This window comes from Ambystoma mexicanum, chromosome 9 (assembly GCF_040938575.1).
Source record: "Ambystoma mexicanum isolate Mex_15411 chromosome 9, UKY_AmexF1_1, whole genome shotgun sequence".
NCBI lineage: Eukaryota > Metazoa > Chordata > Amphibia > Caudata > Ambystomatidae > Ambystoma > Ambystoma mexicanum.
The window spans coordinates 244,820,112-244,841,895 of NC_090931.1; positions in this window are offsets into that span (position 1 = coordinate 244,820,112).

Consider the following 21,784-nt stretch of genomic DNA (forward strand, 5'->3'; position numbering starts at 1 on the left):
GGAGCCATGTTGACCAGCCCGGCTGAGCCCAGCACGCAGCAAGTAAAGAAGCAAGCTAATACGGGATATTACCCGAGGGGTAGAGGATTTAGAGGAAGAGGATGGCAAGGAAACCAGTGAGGCTTCCAAGGTAATCAGGGAGGTTTTCAGGGTAACCAAGGTGGATTTCAAAATGTACAATTGGGCGGTCAAATCATGTCAGATGGACAGATGGTCCGACCACTGCCAGTTTGTTGGGTGTGTGGAATGGCAGGCCATGTGGCGCGCATGTGCAAAAACCAGGGCATGTGGCAAAATAGTCAAGGAGCGGGAGCAGGTATGACGAATCAGCCAGATGCCCCGCAACAAGGCAGTGCACAGGGCCACCTGGTACAGCAGCAGGCGGCGTACGCGCAGCAAGGTGCACAGCTAGGGTTTCAACCCTCGAACTTGGGGAACTTGGAACAGGGGCAACCCCAGCAGGCACCACCGCCAGTACCACAAGGAATGAACAATGGGAGTGTTCCGCAAACTTATGGAGAGCTAAACCTATACACAGCTCACGGGAAACTCGGATGTGCTCTACCCTATCGGTGACACCAAACCCTAATAGGGATCCGAGGGTAAATGTCACCATAGGGGGAAAAGAGTATTCTTTCTTAGTTGACACGGGCGTGACGTGTTCGTGCATAAGAGAAGGCAAGTTTTCCTTGTCCGGCGAGGCAATAGACACGCAGAGTTTCACTGGAGCTCATTGTAGAGTTCCCTTTACAGACCCTCTCCCGGTCTCAGTGGGAGAGCATGAAATGAATGTGCCGTTACTGTACTCACGTCAGTCCCCAGTAAACATCATGGGTCGAGATCTAATGACGAAGCTGAATATGTCATTCTCATTTACTGAGGATGGCATAGTGTGCTCCACGCCAGGAATGCATTATTCCAACGTATGCAAAATGATCAGAGCATACTCGGGACATGCAGCTATGAGAGCTTTACCGTTGGAGCCAGAGGACTTCAAATATGGCGTGCGAGTGCTTATGGCAGGATTGCCGGGCCTCACAGGCAAAACTATGAGGACCCCTGACAAGTTTCTTTTTAGACCAAGGATACCCATGCATGAAGAAGAAGGGCAAATATTTCCTTTGGAGATACAGTTTTCCGCATTAAAGGGGAAGGTGGTTTTAGTGGAAGGATATGATGACGAAGGAAGGCAATCGGTGCGCTGTTATCGCCATTGAAGAAGGGTATCGAGGGACTGACGTCAGAGATGATGATCTGTTCGAAGAGCACCCTGACTTAGAGGAGACACGGGTGGAAGTAAGTCTCATATTCTGGGTCAAAATGATCAAATGAGAAGTGACACAGCGAATGATGCTAGTCATGGTACGACCAGAATATTTTGAGGAGGACATGGCCCAGGTGCCAGTCACAGTATGGACAAAAGGGCCTTATGACGTAGGACTCCTGAAGGGGGCAGGAGAGGTGAAGATTAAACTCAAGCCTGGAACGATCCTACCAAGAGCATGGCAATACCCCATGTCCAGAGAAGTGGATGAGGGGATTGCGAAGACAATCTCTGCCATGATGGAGCAAGGCATTCTGGTAACGTCAGAATCACCTTGTAACACAGTGATCTATCCTGTCAAGAAATTGAAGGGAGGGTCTTGGCATTTAATCCAGGATTTACGAGCATTGAACGACATAGTCGAAGCCGAGTTCCCTCTAGTCCCTTTATCCATCCACGATTTTGTGCAACATACCCACGCAGGCAAAATATTTAACGGTAATCGATTTGAAGAATGCATTTTTCTCGATTCCATTGCACCGTGACTCACAAGACCTGACGTCATTTACTTTCAGACAAATGCGCCTGAAAAGTACAAGGCTGCCACAGGGGTATTGTGAATCTCTGTCCATTTTTAACAGAGTCCTGCAAATGGACCTAAGAAACATTGTGTAGACAATGTTGTATTGCAGTATGTAGATGACATTCTGATCTGCAGCACCACTGAAGAGCAATGCTGACACGACTCTGTTCAGCTATTGACCATATTAGCTGAGAAGTGATACAAGGTGGACAAGGGCAAGTTGCAATACTGCCAACAGGAGGTGTTATACATAGAGCAACTAATCTCACATGAAGGGAAAAAGGTAACACCAGAAAGGGCTTAAGCTACTATGAACACGGCTAAGCTGCTCACGGTAAAACAAATGCAGAGCTTCTTAGGCCTATGCAATTATGTCAGAGCATGGGTCTTCGATTACAGCTCGTACACCAAGCCCTTGCTCCAGGCCTTAAAGAATGCCCAGGCAACAGAGGGAAAAATTGAATGGACTGAAGAAATGGAAAAGGGGTTTGCAGAGCTAAAGGGGGCAATTTGTAAGGCCCCAGTTCTCGGGATCCCCAATTATGCAGAGGAATTATATCTCTTCTCTCATAACGATGGCAATTTTATGACGGCAGTGCTCGCTCAGCGAACATCGCTGGGGTACAAGACCCTAGCATACTACAGTGGGAGCTTGGACCCGGTCATGCGGGGCCACTTCCCATGCGAGCAAAATTTAGCAGCCGTCGCATTTGCCATAGAGAAAGCTTCATCCATTGTGATGGGATGCTCCATGACATTATATGTTGAGCACTCATTATTTGCCATATTGGAGAAGCCAAAAGGCGCCTTGACTTCACAGAGAGCATCCGCATATGAGTTGATTATCTCAAATCCATCGATCAAAATAGTGCGATGCAAAACTGTGAACCCTGCTATGTTTATTGCTGAGCCAGTCACAGAGGGAGAACCTGTGCATGACTGCGCCAACTATGAAGAGTTTTATGATGAAATCCCCAGAGTAAGAGAGAATGCTCTGCCAGGCGGAGAAGTCATCTTCATGGACGGGTCATCGAGAATTGACCAAGAAGACGAGCAATGGTATACAGGCGTGGCCGTGATGAAACACATGGAAAATGGAGAGTTCCAAGTACTTGTCAGTGCACAAATAAAATCCCACTATTCGGCACAGGCTGCAGAACTAGTGGCATTGATACTCGCCATTGAGAATCACGCAGACCAGGAAGTAACAGTGTACAGTGACTCCGGCTATGTGACGTCCACCGTGCAAGCAGGCCTGGCACGATGGAAAAGGAGGGGCTACCTCCAAGCGGACGGCACGCCAGTGCAACATGCAGCCTTGTTGGACAGGCTGATAAAAGCACTACAACTCCCAGCGTGCATAGCGGTCGTTAAGTGCGCCGCTCACACAAAGAGAACTGATGTCACGTGGAAACCATGAAGCGGACACGGAAGCCAAGCGCATGGCATCCAAGGGTGAGACAATCATGGACGTGGAGGTGGCACGTACCCACGAACGAATGATGTTAGCCCAAGCCACTCCAGAAGCCTATAGCAATATGGGGCAGACACAGTTAATGGAACTCCAGGGGGAGGCACCTCAGGATGAGAAGAATTTATGGAAGCATCGAGGGTGTTCTTTAAACCCCTCTGATGGGTTATGGAGGCAGGACAGCACTGGTAAACCAGTAATGCCTGTCACCCTTCTAAAGGTAGCGTTAGAACAGCTCTACTACCCTTTCCATATGTCAAAAGAAAATCTTGCGGCAACGCTCTCAGAAGACTGGTTCACGCCGAATCTAGCGGAGCATGTTGCATTCTTTATGGTCAATTGCATAATTTGCCAGCAATTCACCTCTGGGCACACATTGATGGTGATGAGTGGAATCATTCCCAGACCTCGAGGGCCTTTCCAGCACCTGCATATCGACTTTGTCGATATGATTCAGGTTTGTAATGGGTACAGGTATTTAATTGTCGTGGTGTGTCCATTCTCTAGATGGATAGAAGCAGGGCCCTGTACACACCCTGACGCTGCCTGTGCTACAAAATTCCTGGTAAGAGAGGTTTTCCCCAGGTGGGGGGTGTGTGAGGTTATGAGGTCAGACAACGGGCCCCATTTTGTAAACTCAGTATTTGAGCAGATTAGCTTGTTGCTTGGCATAAAGCACAAGTTCTCATTGGCGTATCACCCAGAAGGAAATGGCATATGTGAATGGCTCAATGGCCTGTTGAAAGAAAGATATGATATGATATGGCATTTATAACACGCCTATACACAAGTGTTTCAAGGATAGGATAGCCAAATTGAAGCTCACATTAAAGAAGGGATGGCTGCACTGCCTACCACTGGCATTATATGCGCTTTGGAACCAGCCAGGCTCCGACCATCACCTCACGCCGCACATAATTATCACTGGTAGAAGAATGAGAACCCCTCTTACCCCCCCGAGATAGGGCTAGATGTGATGCCCAGCCTGCTAGGGAGGTTCTGGGAGAAGAAATGAAGAATTACTGTGACTGCCTTACCTAAAGTACATCTGTCATTTCAGGCCAGCTGCAGCGACGGCGTAAAGGGAACAGCACACCACAAACCACAACAGACAGTGCTGAGACAGGCGCAGCACACAGTCTATGTGCGCCACTCATCTTCCCTGGTGACAGCGTTTTGGTGAGGAACTTTACGAGGAAGAAATGGGAAGAACCCCGATTTAATGGCCCTTTCATCGTAGAGGACTGCACCCCATCTGCTGTCAAGCTCCAAGGAAGAAGAGCCTGGATCTTCCTGAATGACGTCAAGCCCTTTATAGGAGAAGGCACTCCTACTGCATCTACCGTGGAATCTACAGACAACGGGAAAGGACCACAGCACATGCAGACAAGGTCTATGGTGAGGAAGAAGGACGCACAAGCAGAAAAGACAAAGTGAAGAACTTGCTGTGAAAATTGTGGCTATACATTGAACTTTTTCTCTAAGCACTGAACGAGATGCAAGACTTTTCAAACAAACGCAATGTGCAGCTGAAATCGCAGAGCAAAGGAAAAGGTCACATACTTTGAATCTGCAGTGATGCTGATAACGTACACACGTAGAGCCACAGAGTAGTGAACAAAGAACTCTAAGACTCTGATGAGCAGTATAGGCAGGACACTCTCATAAGCTAAAACTGTTATCCTGAAAGCATCCAGTGTCTAGACTTTGTTCACAAATTTATGGTACACCCCAGCAGAAGCCTTAAGTGGGATGTACTCACCTACTTCCAATTAGTGACATTGACTTATCCATCACTCATAGGGAGAGAAACAAGTGTCACAGAATTCATCCAAGATCCAGAAAATAAGAAGGTAATCAGGCAACTATTGACTGTCATCACAGAGGTCCTCGCTGAATTGCCCGAGCACGAGGAGCAAAAGACTGATGCTACCACCACAAGCAGTCATTGATGAGATTACTTACGCGTTGTTCTTTCGGATCATAGAGGTGTGCCCAGAACTTGTCGGGAGGACCACCGACACACTGACTTATATACGAAATCCCCGAAATAATCAGTTCCTGACCCAAATATGGAATAAAATAAACCACGTGGTAGCCATCCACGCAGCAGGCAAGTACAAAGACTGCTCAAAGAAAAAGCGAGGCGTGTGATTGGGACCCAGCAAGGCGAAGCAAATGCCACTGTCCCCCGCAGGCATGCAGCTAGCCCACAATGTTCTGATTAGACTGGTCACAGACTTTCCTGAAATGGTGGGGAGTCCCTCTGGTGTCGACGTTGCAACCTTCCTCAGAAATCCAGCCAATTTATTACACATGAAGACTCTTCTCCACGGAATCATGCTCCAGGTAGAACTGACTAACTTTCAGCAAGAATTCCTCAGGAGCAGTGGTCGAAGTGAGCGGGAGCGGGCGGGAGCGGTGCTCCTCTACTTTCTTTAATTACCTTTTAGAGCTCCTATACTTTTATTTTAAAAAGAAACCGTTCCGGAATGGTTTTGTTTTAAAATAAAAGTGTAGGAAGAAGTTGAAACTTGCACTTTCAGTGCACTGCACTGAACGTTCCCTTAAACATAAGGTGCATGTGTTTGGGGGTTTGTATTGTATGTGGGAGGAGATGTGGTGATGGGGTTTGTGGGGAGCGTGGGGCAGACCAGCAGGCAACATAGCTCCACTACTTCTTTTCGTACACTTCGACCACTGCTCAGGAGTCTCCAGTGAAACTTTCCGCCGAGGGACAGATCGGGGAGATAAGCAAAGAAACTGTTCACGACAGCAAAAAACCTTGTGATTGAGACTCTGCAAAACGAATAAATGTCCCTGTCCCCTGAGGACAGCCTACTAGCCCACAATGTCCTCTTTGGCTTAGTAAATGACTTTCCGGAAATGGTAAGGAGACCTGCCGAGGTTGATGCCCTAACTTCCTCAGAGACCCTGCCAACGCGAGAAAGATAGGAACACTCTTCTATAGCACACAGCCACAAATGGAACTGTCCAGCTTTCAGAGGGAGTTTCTGAGAGAATTCCAGTGAAATTATTCGGCGAGGGACAGATCGAGAAGGCAAGGACTGATCACACTGCAAAAAAAGACTGGTGACCTAAGAGACAGAGAATCAGAGCAAATGTCATTATCACCTGAAGATAGCAGAATTGCCTTCACAGTCTTCTTTCACCTCATCGAGAACTTTCCAGAGCTAGTTCATGATCTCCCCCCCCAGGGGAAGAGCACGGAAATAAAGACGCAGTTCTCCATGCTTTTAACGGAGGACAGATCGAGGAAAGCAGAAACAAGGATACCAATATCATGATTTCATTTTTCTGGTTTTTCTATTTTTCATCATCCTCCCACAGTGGAGTAAATGGGGGGAGAATAAGATTTTGCAGCAACTCCACCTCGAAGAACCAAGCGAAAGGAGCAGAGCAACGAACTTCACTGCCGTGTTTACTTTTTTCAACCTTTTTCTTATTTTTTCCTACCTTCTCATATGTTCACTTTTATTTTTATTTTTGTTTTTATTTTTTCAATGGTTTATCTATGCGTGATGTGCAGCGAAGCCACCCTTTTATGGTGCCACAGTGAACAGATACCTGTATGTCCTTAGGCCTAATTGACTTTGAAGCATGCCCTGGAAAAACGTTTATCATAGAAATACAAAACGAATGTGATATGCTGGAAGCGATAGTCTAACCTTTTTTCCATAGTCTAGCGGAGAAACTGTATTGCATTAAGCAGAGACTACCATCATCATCACCCGTAAAAAAAGGGGGGACATTGAACTGCACTTGTCACTTTAGTGTGTATTGAACTTTGAGCAACGAGCCAGAACAAGAAGAAAAATTGACTATTGACTATGGACATATTTGAAATGGGGGCCCAAAACAGTAATTTAGTCATGCCACCAGCAGAAGGATGCCCCCGGTTTCCTGGAAGGAGATGCTGTAAGATGTCTTTCAAGGCCGTCATATGTATATGCATAGTGATTATTGTAGTATTTTTGTCTCTAACTGTCAGAACTGCCTTTATTATTGGAGCACGGAGCGTCCCAATATCTGTGCATCCACCGGGTAATGAACGTCTAGGCCCCACAAAAGCGCCCAGACCCTATATAGTGGTCCCTGTTCCAAGAAAACCTGATGATAAAACAAACGATTTACAGTTGAATGTAATTAGCAGTAATACGTACACACTTGAAGTAATGAATGGTGAGATAAGCTGGAGAAAGGGTCAGCACGGAATGAATGACAACATAGCACTGTCCACGGCATGCACCCATACACTGAATGCACACAAGCAAGGGCAAGTGTCAATGGCTACGCAACCACAGGCCAAAGCAACTGAAGAAGAGAAGTCACCCGTGGAGCAGACAGTACCAGAAAACAGAGAACCAAGCGAGAAACCGAACAAAGCTGACATAGCAAAATCCCTCAATAAAATGGAGGAAGCTACAAAAGAACTTCCTGAGAAAACACACGCGGTAGTCGAGTATGTGTTTCCACTCATACTTAGAGCAAAGAAGCTACACGAAGAGCTGAGCAAGACAACCACCACAACTGTGATAACAAGTACGCCAGCTCCAACGCCAGAAGTAACTACCGAGCCTACGACACCGCCATGTGTTGGAAGGATGACAAGCCAATGGTGGTGGGAGGAGGTCTACAAGAGAATGCAAGAGAGAAGGAAAAGAAGCGCAAGACCTCCCCCCATTGCCATAGAGCAGGAAATGGTACCTGCCCCTCCAAGGATAACACCCGAGAAGCTACCTCAGCGAAAAAGCAGCACAGACGCATTCAGAGACATAGTGATTGCCAATTACAGGAAAACATTGAGAATCAAGAGAAGTCCATATGAAGCCGACAACAAACTGAATGTTTATTTGAACAGAAAAGCCCATCTTGGAAACAATATCTGGTACCAACACATGAAGGAAGTTGGAAGAAGACAATCTGAAGGAGAGTGTTTTGTCTGTGCACTCCTGCCATATAGCATGGACAAATCCAAAATCTTTGTTGAAGTAAAAGTTGATGTCCCCACGGCATACTGCATGTCACACGTAGCAATGTGCAACACCAGAGGGCAGTTTATGGGAAGAGACACCTCACTGATATGGGCCAACGAAAAGGACTTCCCTGATGATGACGGTTTCATCCAGGATATCAAAACAAGACACAGGGCACACACCAAGAACCATGTAATTAAATACGAGAACGCTGACGTCAAAGGATCAGGAATTAGATGTGAAATAAACCCAAGACTGAACGTCCAAGGAAAAACTGCAGAAGAGGCTCAAATCTGGAAGAACAGAGGCCAAATGCAGATCTGGGGGCAGTAGTTTCCCCAAATGGATCGGAAGAAGGAGTTGTGATCTGCCGAGCTTGGATGGTCCTTGGAGCCTGTCAAGAAGCTATAGAGAACTCACAAAGACTATGCAAACCATTGTGGCCAAAATTGGTAAAGCTGTTAACATGGGTCGAAGACAGAGGAGGACCCTTGCAAATAGTGCCACTGGAAAACCCCAAACTGTGCTTCACAAGTAATGGCACAAGGAAAATGGGCGAGAATCAAAACTGCGGGTGAATCTTCGAGGCCCCAAGAATGATGCAAGGAACCGCAGTCCTAATGGACCATTATTGGGCGTGTGGATCCAAGGCATACATAAGGCTACCAAAGGACTGGGGAGGCATATGCACACTGGTGAACGTCCACGTTCCTGCACTGGTAATCACAAAAAATGAACAGAATCTGGACAGCTTCCCGAAAGCAGATGCTCACCTGAGGAGAAGGAGAGCTGTAGAAGTGGTGTCCAGAATGAAGAGAGAGAACCACTTTTCAGCCACATCCGAAGAGGCATTCCAAGCGATCCCATACGAACACAGGCTCACCTCAACGGTGTTCACCACAATGCTCTTACCTCACATCCAAATTGGAGTAAATGCCAAGTGGTTGCAGATAACCAGATGGGAATGATTGCAGACCATCAACACCACTATAAAAGGATTCAATGCAATCAAGGAGGAACTAAGAGCAGTCCGGCTGATGACTCTTCAGAATAGATACGTGTTGGACATGATCAGCGCAATGGATGGAGGTGTTTGCGCAAAGATTGGAGAATCATGTTGCACGTTCACACCATCACATGTTGAAGAAAATGGGACCCTCACAGAGGCCATAGGCATGCTGACAACCCTGAAGAACCAGATGACCGAAGAAGTTGATGAAATGGATGATGATAGCTGGTTCGGAAACCTATTCTCATGGGTCTCGCAATGGATGGCAGACAAATTCAAGTTTCTGGGAGCATTGCTAGCAATGGTGCTGCTAGGATTCTGTGTTATCAAGATAATCATCACACAGTGCCAGAAAACTGCAAAGAAGGCCATTGGGATGAAAGTAATGATCGATGTCGAGCCAGGGTGGAAGCCCAGAGACGTAATAGATGAGCAGATAAGGAATTTCGTGAAGGCCAGCAAATTTGCAAATGAGGGAATGAAATTCACTTATCCCAAGAAACGAAGAAGGTATGAAGGCAAATGGATTTATTGCAGTCCACATGGACAATGCCAATTGATGACCTGGAACAAAGATGAGCATGTGAAAACAGCAGGAAGCTTGAAAGGGGTGATAAAGATATGGACACTAAAAGTTCATACATTCACGCCATCTTGTGTAAATCCAGAAGACTATGAACAAGAGTTCGAGGAATCAAAGAAACTGAATGTAAAGGAGGAAGCAGAAGTGGTCGATGAACCGACCAGAGGGGGGAGTGTAGAGGAGGTCGCAGATAAGACCTGTACCCCTGCCCCCAATGCGAGGTGCCAGTAAGGTACCCCCCGAGGTATGTGACATACGAGGAGCAGCTGAATCAGCAGAGAGCCGCACTAGGCCTATACCCCATATACATAAGGAGATCGGTACCAGCCGAAGCGCCCATACCAGCCACTGATACGAAACGATGAGTATTTACAGACTGTTCATGAGGCGACACAAAGTGCTCTGATGGAGGGCAAACATTGATGAGAAGAGAGCCAGAGCAAACCAAACGCATGAGAAAAGGCAACACACATGAACTTGAGTAATTACGAAACTAAGTGCTCGAGATACGGAAGACAATGCAGCGATGAAACGTAAGAAACAATATAACTATGAACCAAGATGGAAGAATCAACCGACTAATGCATGTAAATAAGCTTGGAATGCAAGAAGCTAAGTAATCGATACTACCTGGAATGCTTAAGTAGAAGAATAGAACGGCATGCGCCAACTATATATGTCTACCTCAATGCAGCCCAATGTACACGTGCGACTCCATTTTGTTTGAGCAGAAGGATGCCCAGGCGGCCCAGGCCCAACTGGCTAAGTTTCACATCTAGGTCCAAGCCTGGAGGAAGAACGGAATCGAAACTTAACAAAGAATGGCTTAAGCCTGGGGAATCGAGGTCAACCCGGGAGGGGAAGGCAAGCTCAACTACAGAGAGCCGAAACTTCAGAGCATACCAGCCTGCCCTGGGATGGTCAAGATAAGAGAGGCCCATGCAGGTGGCCAAGAGAACACAGAATCAAATGCACGAAAAGGCTGAAAACTGAAGCAGATTCACAGTGGACTAGCACGTGACTAACCAGGCGCGAAGATGTACCACCTTCTAATGTCACCCAGATCGGAGGGTGCCATAACTTTTCCTGATAAGAGACAACAGTTTCGAGGCCTTCCTTAGCCAACTAATTGACACATCGCCCTAAATCCACTGATTGATGGAAGGGAGGCAGGGTGAATCTTGGGACGCCAGGCACCAGGGTGTCTATTCTGCATGCTGCTAATTAAAAGTGGAGATTTATGTTTAGGGGTGTAAATTGCCCAATCACAATGGACCATGTGATCTAGGGTCCTATAGAGACTGTAACCAATAGGACGTTGTACTTTTAGTGACGTCAATCACGTGTGTTGTAGAGGGATGGGCGTAGACGCCCACCCGATAAGAGTTATCCAATCCGTATGCCTTATTTTCATATACAGATATAACACCTGTACTTAAGTTACCTTTCCCAACCAATTATATTGCATGGTGATTTTTTATAGAAGTGTACGTCATTGATGACGGAATTTGCCAATAAAAAAGGCTTTTTGACTGAAGTTCGGGGAAGTCGGGGCGAGACAGGTGTTCGCGATGCTGCTGATATCCATAAGATGATGTATGTATTATTAAAGGGACTTCCCTTTGCCAACTTACTGAGTCCCTAGTATTGATTTGTGCTGGAGTATGTAAGTCCTGCACCCTGTCCTCACACGGTGCAGCTATCTTGTATTCCAAGTTTTTGGGGGTCGAGTACTGACCAATGTGCCCGTCAGTAATTTCCTCTCCCCGAGAACACTTGGTAGCGTGAGGATGGTTTAGGCCATTGATTATTGATAATCGATTAATATAGTCATAAGACACTCTTAGACCGACGGCGCAAAGTAACTTTGGATCTTCGGTTACATCGCAAGTCCTTTCGTTATTCCGGCTGAGTAGGCCGAGAAGCTTCCCGTGGACAATGATAGTGTATTTACTCCCAAAAAATCTGCAGTGGGTCTGAAGGAACCAGCTTTTCCAAGCATAACCCTTTTCATTCCCACAGGAAGCAGATCGGGGGCCGAATACTTACCAATGGGCCCGTCAGTAATTTCCTCTCCCCGAGAACAGGATCTCAGGCCTAAGGTCTTGAGCTAGACAGAGCCTGAATTCCTCTGGTACTTTATGTGCACAAATAGACCAAAAAGCCACGTGCCTTCTGCAGCGCGTACCCTAAGCACCGGTCCATAGCACTGGCTGTGCTTGGGCCGTCGCTGACCCTGCTGTTTTTTTTAATTACATGCATTTAATATATACGGTGTTAGACTACGATGGCATCACTCACGTGCGTGCTTAGCACTTCTACCACTACTAACAGCAGCGCACTACGGCGCGTAAAGGTGCTGTGGGTATACGCGTGCTCCTGATGGGGGGTACTGCTTAGTATTTCAGGCTCCTCCGGCTCTCTGGGTCGGTCAAGCTGATACTCAAAAATATGTTTCTTGAATAAATTGGGCACAGAACGTTCAAAAGGACGTTCGCGTGGTTAATTGATTGCCTTTTGTATTTTGGAAATTACTTAATCCCCGTGAGCCGCATGTCAAATTAATTTTTTGAACGTGGGAGCGCCATGGATTCTCTGGTGCTCTGCCGCTCTCTTGTGGCAAAAATTGCGATTAGCACCCCTTTTGCTCAACATCGCAGAGATAGGATATCTTTCGTCTGTGAGTTCCCGTGTTACCAAATACGCGGAAAAGACCCAGTGCCTGGCAATAGTGAAACGCTAATGCAACTGCAATTATTATGCCAACCTGTACCAAACAGCCCTTGACTTTTTACATCCGTTCACCCAAAAAAGCCTCCTACACACATATTCTATGGACGACGTGGTGAAACAGATTTTCAAGAAGTGTTTGCTCAGTGCCAACACAACATGTGTGTATGTAGGAGGGTTTCAGTCAAACGAACCTGGCTCCAGAGCAACCGGATAGACGCAATGCAGCACAAGGGTCATGTGTTGTGTTAAAATATGTGTATACATGAAGAACGTGAACCTGAGCGGGTGATGTGAGGGGGGCAGCAACAATGATGCCCAACACCCGGTACGTGGGCTTTATAGCTCAGATGGGTCAGGTGTTTGTCCGACTCGCAGAAACACTAGAAAAGTTGTCAGATTACAGTTCACGTAGCTCACAAAAGGAGACTCAGCTCCAGTTCCTGAGTGACGCTTCGAGTTCTTTGCCCCCTAGCTCCGGACACGTGCTCCCTTCACAGAGAGATGCCAGGCGTGAGACTCAAGTGCCAGATGCCAAGCCCTGCCCCCGTGTGCCAAAGGACTTGTACCACCAGCTTTCTATAGAATTAGTATTCAGGATTAAGGCTGAAATCAGTCTGTGGCGATGATTTGAGTATTGTTTTGATAAATGAGCATAGATATGTGCCTTTTAAATAATGAGTGCATAATAAATGCCTACAGAGCGCACCCAGCCACTGCCTTGAAGCATTTTAGCCCTAGAAAGAGATCTCTATGGAGTAGGCCTTGCGTTTGCAAGAAAAGAGTCACCAGATTTGTCGGGGTACAGAAGATGTTTATGAATTTGTCTCTTAGAAACAGGAATGGGGTGTAACTCCCTGGCTGCAAGAGCCTCTCCCCGCTGACTCCATCACCTGCATCTTGCAGTCACAGATAGATGGGGATACGGTAGTGCTCGGCGATATGGATCAAAAATCGTATCTCAAAATGTTTTGGGCTGAATGGCCATATCCGATTTATATATCTCAATATTGTTTATGTGGGTTAAATGCTCAGTTGTTAGCCGCCAACTACATGTACTTCAGCGCTGTTATGCATTTGGGTTTAGTTCGTTTAACAAATGCATACAAAAATGCATAAATAAATAAATATGAGAAGTCACAAACACTGTTATTTATAAGATATTGGTTAAAAAAAAGTGCAAATACAGGGTTTCTCTTCCTGTTTGAGAAGACACGCAGCTGTGGAAATATCAAAATGCAAATAAAAATTGTAGTTTATGTAATAACATATGTATATGTATAAATCTCGATGTTAACAATATTGTCTCATCCTATAATGATTTTCAAATATATTGCTATATCTCCAAAACTCCATACATCGCCCAGCCCTAGGATACAGAGACCTCTGGGGGCTTGGAAGACGCACTGGTATTTTCGAATAAGTGCACATTGAATAGAGGGGACCACCAACATTGGAGCATATACACTTATGTGTTTCTTTCGTACAATCTGAAAGCTTTGCAAGCAATAGGGGAAGACTGAAGAGTGCAACCATGTACATTTCTTTGACTTTTCAGCTTTAATTCTATCTTGCAAAGAAATGACGCCTGCAAATTACACTTTGCAGGTGGCGTTGTTTAATGTATTCCTATGGAATCCACCTGCTCTGTTGCAGGTGCTGGATGGATATGCATTCCATAGGAAATCATTAATTTCATGCCTGCATGAAAATCTCATGCAGGCGTCAAATGAAGTGCACTCACAAGACGGAGGAGTTTAGCACAACACAGATCTCATCTTCATGTCCAGCCGTACAAATGGGCTGGAGCGGGAAATGGAGCCATGGCGGCATTACGCCTTGCATTTACACTTTCATTTACTGCACCTTTCATTGTCAAATGACACCAGTGGCAAATTAATGTCTAATTGATGAAAGGCGGAGTGGGCCTGTAATAAACTCTTCCAGCAATTGATACAACTCTATATCTTATATTGCAACGTTGTGCTGTACACAGCACCCTAAAATAGCATAGCGAACATTCACAGACACTTTCAATACAGCTTTCAAAAATACAATCCTATCCTTTTTCCCCACAAATCTCCATCTTCTTTGTGCTGTCAGGGTAAGAGGTTCTAAATGTGTTTGCTTCAATATCAACACATCAGATATCCACACCTGTAAACCCAGCAAAAATAGCCTGAGGAGAATGTGCAGCTTTCTGTGTACTGTACCATGCCTTTAGTCCCAATAAATAAAACTGGTGTGGTAGCTGACTGAGTTAAACTCTTACATCTGATACCTGTGTGTGTATTTTTCAGCCAGAGGTTTGAAACCCTACAAGGCTAACTCAATTATTTTATTATGATTATTTTTATTTTATTTTTTATTTCACTTATTAGTGTACGGTTTATCACAAACCTTTACTAAAAAAAGAAATTCCATTTCAATAGGATAAAATAAACTAATAAATGAAAAGAACAAAATTAAAAGAAAATTACATTTTGATAACATAAGACATTATTATTATTATTATTATTATTATTATTATTATTATTATTATTATTATTATTATTATTATTATTGGATTTATTGAGCTGAGACCTGGCTTTAGGAGGGAACAAAGTGCTTTACAAGTCATAGGACGAAGGACACGATGAGGGAATCAGTGCTATAAGGGAGTGGAGAGCTATCAACGGGGCAGTGAATTTGGCAGCAAGGGATTTACAAGCAACCCAGGGTGGAAACAGGGGGTAGAGGGGGGCAGATCACCCAGTTTCAGGACTGGTGGGGAGTGGAGGGTGTCTGGACCTAAGTGTTAGGAAGGTGCAATTGCTTGGACAGGAGGGTCTTGAGCTCCTTCCTGAAATGCAGAAGTGAAGGGGCTAGCCTGGTGTTGATGGGGAGAAGATTCCAGAGTCTTTTTTTTATCGAAAATGCATAGATGAATCGCCCAGAGGGGTGGGGGGGGTTGTTTGAAAAAAAGTGTTAATTGACCACAAGGAACCGGGTTTAATTCAGTGGGAAGCAAAATGCCAATCTCTTTTGGTAAGTATAGGGGAATCATCTGCCACTCTGATCAACAATCTTGACCAAGTTAAAAAGTAAATATATTCTCAGGATTGGTTTAGAACAGAAGAGGAAAGACTAGTTTAACGAGCCTATGGCAAGTCATGGGAAGACATTAGGAAACTTTCTCATTACCGAGTTATCTCCGATTATTTCCTCATTGGTTCTTTAGAGATCAATTTTTTAGGTTTCGATCGAACCTACTAAAGACAAAAGAAACCTCATGGCCAAAGTCACTTAAAAAAGGTTCTTCCAGCTGCCGACTATGTAGATAAGATGATTCAACTGAAAATCTCCAACACTTGGTCATTGATTGCATTGCCCTGTCATCACAAAGAGAGCTCTTAGTGACTGATGTAATTGACGAATACGGGCATAGACCAAAGGACCTATAGTGGAAGATGATGTTATCAGGTGAAAAAAACATCAATAACCCTGGGTTTGGTGAAATTGCTAATTGTCATCCAGAAAAAGTTAGCTGATGATCCATGACTCTTCTTTTTCAAGAACTGATTTTGTTCTGTTTTATTCTGTTTCTTTTATACTAAAGATGAATTGTGACTAAAGGCTGTCAACTGTATAACCATTTACGTCACGTTAAATAAATTTAAAAAAAAGCCTTTTTAAACCCACATTAACATTGCTGGTGTTTGCCACACATGCCCCAATGCCCCAATTACAAAGCTGTCAGACGATACTGCACCACAGAGCCCTGACAAGGGTGAACCAGGAATGCATTTGTCTCCAGTCTTTAGAACTCCTTATTTTGGGCTGAAGAACAATGTATAAAATATCACTGCCCTGTAAGACAAAGACACTTTCCGCAGGTAAAGGCTTGCGTTTTGGCTAACTTGCAATCCTTTGCTCATACGGCTCAGAGCTGTAGGTAAACCTGCAGTACTAGCTAATTGGTGGTGTTGTGGCATATGCATCTTGGCTAAAATGTCTTATTTTCCTTTCCCATTTCAGGTCAAAGTTTTTTTTAAGCCTTTTCTAATCCCATATCATTTTTCTGGTGTTGGTTAAACATAGAGCAAAGCTCCAAGCACAAGGCTGTTAGAGTATACTGCACTGATGATCCCTAATTAGGGTGAAACTGGTAAGCAGTTGTCTTCAGTCTTGAGAACCTTCTGTTTTGGGTTGAAGAACTATATATAGCATGGATCTGTAAAACACAGGCAATTAGCTGGTTCTAAAAGGCTTGCATTTGGAATAAATCAAACACCCACAATGTGTTGCTCATGTGGCTCTGAACTGGAGGTGAACTACCAGTGGTGGTCACTGGGAGGTGCTGTGGCGTGGGTGACTTTGCTCAAATGGTCTATTTCACGTTCACATCTCTAATATATTAATCTATGAGGTAGGGGAACAGTCCGTTCATGGGAGGAGTCATCCTTATTAACTGCTCTTTTTTTCAATTACTGTTTAAATAGTTTAGAAAAACATGTATATGTTTAAATATTCCTTTTTAACCCACCGATTTAAGTTATACCACTTGCAATGCAATGTGCTCTTGTTTAGCCAACTGTGGTCCTACTTGTGGCCTCTTGGTGCTATGTTTTGTCAGAGAAGGTTTGAAGGGTAGATGGTGGGATGACAGGGAGAGGCATGTTGTGAAATGAGAAGTGTTGAGTTCACATCAGAAGAATCTGTTTGATGTGTGCTTTGTGCTTCTAGGTGAGTTGTGGCGAGACCCCTTTGATTATGTGTATTCAGGGACGAGCCCCAGGTGCACATATTCTGCTCATTTCAAATATATGCCAACATTATCCATTGCATTCGGGAATCACAAGTTCAGTCCCAGTTTTAAATTGCATTCTGGGACATGTAGTCCTGGGTTTATAATGGTGAAATCCAGGGAAATGTTGGCATGGATAAGTGCACTACTATACTAACAGCATATGCCCTGAGATTGAGGGTAGGAAGGGGGTTGCTCAGGGTCTGTATGTGGTGGGTTGGTGGCAGAGATGTAGATTGTAGATGTTGCTGATGTAAAAAGGGCAGGGGTGTGCTATCAGGGGTTTAATTGCAGTAGTGGGTGTGTTAGTGCAGCGAGTAAGGTAAGGTGGGAAGGTGAATGATGAGCAGGGTAGTGAGGGGTGAGATAATGAACGATAAGTGCCCTCCTGAGGGGGCTTGCCGAGCGGCAGGAACCTGGCTGTCATCAGGTCCAGTTGCTTCACAATTGTAGAAGGTGGTGTCTACGCTAGAAGCCATATATTGCCTTAAGATCACTTATATTTAGCACATATATGGTAACCAAGCTTGATTACTGGAGAGGTTGTGGTACACGTGATTGCGTGTGCATGTACATAAAACATTACCCAATTTCAGGGATGCTCAAAGTAATGTATGGTGCAATATGCTTTATACAATTGTCTTAGCAGAGCTGCTAAGATCCTATACTTGTACTTAATGAAATGCTGACATCTAGTGGTGGACTAGATGTCCTAAATCTGAATAACGAGGCATGTTTTGTTGTATGGCAAGTCTCACGTGTACCCACACAATCAGGACACTATACATCCACGGTGAAGAGTTCCTTGACGATGTAAACGACACATACTGGATGCTGCTTCTTTAAGGTCTTGTAAATCTGAAATGAGCGTCCATTTTCCCAGTTGTTGATATCCTTCCTGCTGCACTACTCTAACAATGACCATTAGCAAATGAAACGGGTTTGCCTTCTTTTAGCCACATGTGATCTAAGGACACATTTTCTAGAAGGCCATACAATTGCTTACTATTATTTGTGTGTTCAAATAATTTGTGTGCGCACCAGACCTCCTATCTCTATTTAAATACGACTGTAGTTTCGAAGACAGAGGCGTCCATCGCTTCTCAAACATATATATTTGACCAGTATCTGCGGAGTGTGGTGAAAATCTATTTAAAGAAACACTGCCCTCGTGTGGCCAAGTAGCATTATGCAAGTCTCTTACAAAAACGTCTTTAATTCGGGCGACTACGTTCTCAGAATTGAATAATGCGAATCCTACCCCCTTTCTGGAACCTATTGGGGAAGCTAATACATGCTGCTTTGGAGGCGGGGTGAACCTCCCCATAGAACGTTTCAGCACCTTTGTTTTTGGTCTCATGAAAAAGTGCTTTAGAGTGTCCTGCTACATGAATCACTCTCAACATGATTGCTACTGTAAATGACGTTCCGACTACTGCGTGCTGTGTTAAACTTCCTAGTTCACGCAATCTAATCAGGCTTTTCTGACATGTGTGTCTAACTTGAGCATTCAAATGTAGTGCACTGAGCTAGCCCTGTACCGTGGGTGGTCACAGGAAGCTGCTAATGTTGCATTTCGAATAAGTAAAATGGCGGCCATCTTGGATGATGTTATCTTGTAACTATAATGCATTCGTTTGGCTAACACTTTTATTTAATTCCAGATACACCTTTCCTCTGGCCGGCATGGCATTCTCCCCCATATATTCTAGTCAGAAAGAGCTGTTTTGTCTTCTTCTTGCCCATCTACTTGACAGATCATTAATTTTGTCTTTGAACATAAAGGGTTTCAAGTTCATATCTATTGTTAGGTTAATAATGCTTCACTTTCAGATTCTTCTGACTGTTTTTGGTGTTTCCTAGAAATGAGCAGCAAACGAAACATAACCAGTTGAGGCTTCTTAACAAGCGCTTATTTTGAATGCCGCCATCCTAGGCAGAGATGCAAGGGTGGGAAGAACCTGGCTCATATTATATTATGCTAATGGGATTTAGTACTGTGCCAATCATCACTATAATGGTCTTACAGCACCATGGCTTACATAGAACGTGGAATATTGCGCCCCCTGCTGGCATAACCTGGTCTGTAAGCAAAGGAAAAGGGCAAAAGGTGAGAGGTTGGGACAAGCAGGAGCAGGAAAGAAACACACAAACTAACAGTTTGACAGATGTGAATGGGCTGTGGGAGAGGGTATGTGATTGTGGCTACAGGGATGAGTGCATAGTCATTGCCAGTGGAGTAGACAGATTGCTGATCAGAAAGTGAGCGAGCGTAAAATGGAACAGAATGGAGCGATGCATGAGCGAGAAGGGCTTTCTAGGGCGAGTTCATACTTCATCCTTCAGCTGTGACTATAACATACTCTAGGTTCCTCTCATACAGTCCACAAGGGTCTCCTGATGGGGTGGGAAATATGTCTCTGCCATTTGACATTCTTATTTATTTATTTATCAGAGGCTGTAGATCAATAGAACTGAGTTCCCTTATTTGCTAAGACAAGTGAAGGAAAGACTTCCCCAGCAGAGGGAGATTCAGCCACCAAGTGAGGTCAGCTACCACATGTGGTGTACCCCAATAACTCAGGATAAGATCTAACTACGACCAAAGGAAAGTGCACCGGGTAATGCTAACCGTAATGGGGCACATTCTCCTGACACTACTGTGTCCATGGACATTTCTGCTTATATGAATCTTCATACGACTCTCTTCTGACGTCAGCATTCTGTCTGACCTCTATACACCCCATGGTATCTCTGAACTCTATACTGCTCCCATTATTCTCATTGTACTATTCATTTATTTACGAGGAGTATATGTTTTTCTATTCATGTGATTTAAGTGTTCTATAAAACTCCCACACCCTGAGGAGATGGCACAGCAGATCATTGCCTTCCATCATCGGGTGTGGTGTTACCAAGCACCATAGTGCAAGGGTCAGCCCTATCACCATTGAGACTGAACACATAGCCTAACCCTCTGGCAAACGTTGCTTCTTCAGCTTTACTGCCCACAAATAAGCAAATGACACAAAATGCACCTCAAGAATCAAGAAAATACCTACACACATCTTAGCTACCCTTAGCCATTGCCTATCAGCAGCTGAGGCCTGGACGATCCACATGCAGACCTGCAGGTCTGTCAGATATCCTCTAAAGCTCCCCGTAAAGCAGACAAGGCCTGGGTTCTGCTCATACACCTACAACAAACCCAGAAAGATGGAAGTGATACTTTGTGCAACCTTTGTAATACAGCATCCGGAATCAAAGAGGTGATTCAGGTTTCAGGACGGGGGCGGGAAAGTGTCAATGTGCATGCAGGTTAGTGGTGGTCAAAGGGTGTCCTAACTGCATTGTGAAAGTCAGAAAAAGCACAGCCAATGGAAGAGGCAGGAATAGGGCGAGAGACAGAAGAGAGGGCCTCATGTCCTCAGGTTTAGGAACAAGAGGGTCTTGCTTCAATTTCCTTGTGGTCATTGAAGAGGGTGTTGCGTGGTAGGCAAAGGGGAGGGTTGAGGTTGCAGATCCTGTGAGAACAGGAATATCGGGTTTTAGTTGTGCATGTGCCTAAAAATAGGGAGGAGAGGTAGGTAGAAGTTAGACTGAATTGTTGCTGAATGTTAAGAGAGAAAGGGAGGAGAAGTGTGAGTAGTAGGAGGAAGGGAGTGATCTCAAGGTGTATGATGGAGCGTAAAGGAAACAGGCAAGTGAAGAGAGCAGAGGAAGGGTGCATCCCAAGGAAAGAAAGAGCAGGTAAGTGGGCTGCAAGGAAAGATGGAGGAAGGCCGGCCAAGAAGGAGCTGGTATATGTTCTGAGATTGGCCAGAATGGGGCTTTACTTGGCCAAAATACAGTTGGTGGGCCCAGAACAGGGATGGCTCTTGGTTCTGCAAGGTAAATTAAGTTCTGCAGTGAATGAAAAGCACCTAAACACTGTTCTGGATAGCCATCCAGGGACAGGCTTCCGATGGGTCCAGGGCAGCATTTACTTGTTTTGAGTTTAACAAAATACTGTTTGTGGCCTTCTGAAGCACAGTGAACACAAGCCCACCTCAAGATTTATTGTTGCCCATAAAGTACGAACAATCCACACAGTCCTGAGTATGATTGATAATTCTGGTGTATGTAGCAGTGAGTTAAGTTAATAACTCTTTATTCCTCCTATGAAGATTCCATCCTGCTTAATTGTACGTGTTTCCTTTAGAAGGGAGCTCCATAACTTAGGATGTGATTAAGAGCCTGGAGTTATTACCCCTGTAATACCATTACTGCATGCAGTGTGTCAAGTGGACCCTTGAGTGGTCCCCAATTTTGGAGTAACATAGGACTTCTTTGTGCATTGCATTTCCTTGCATGTTACTGCA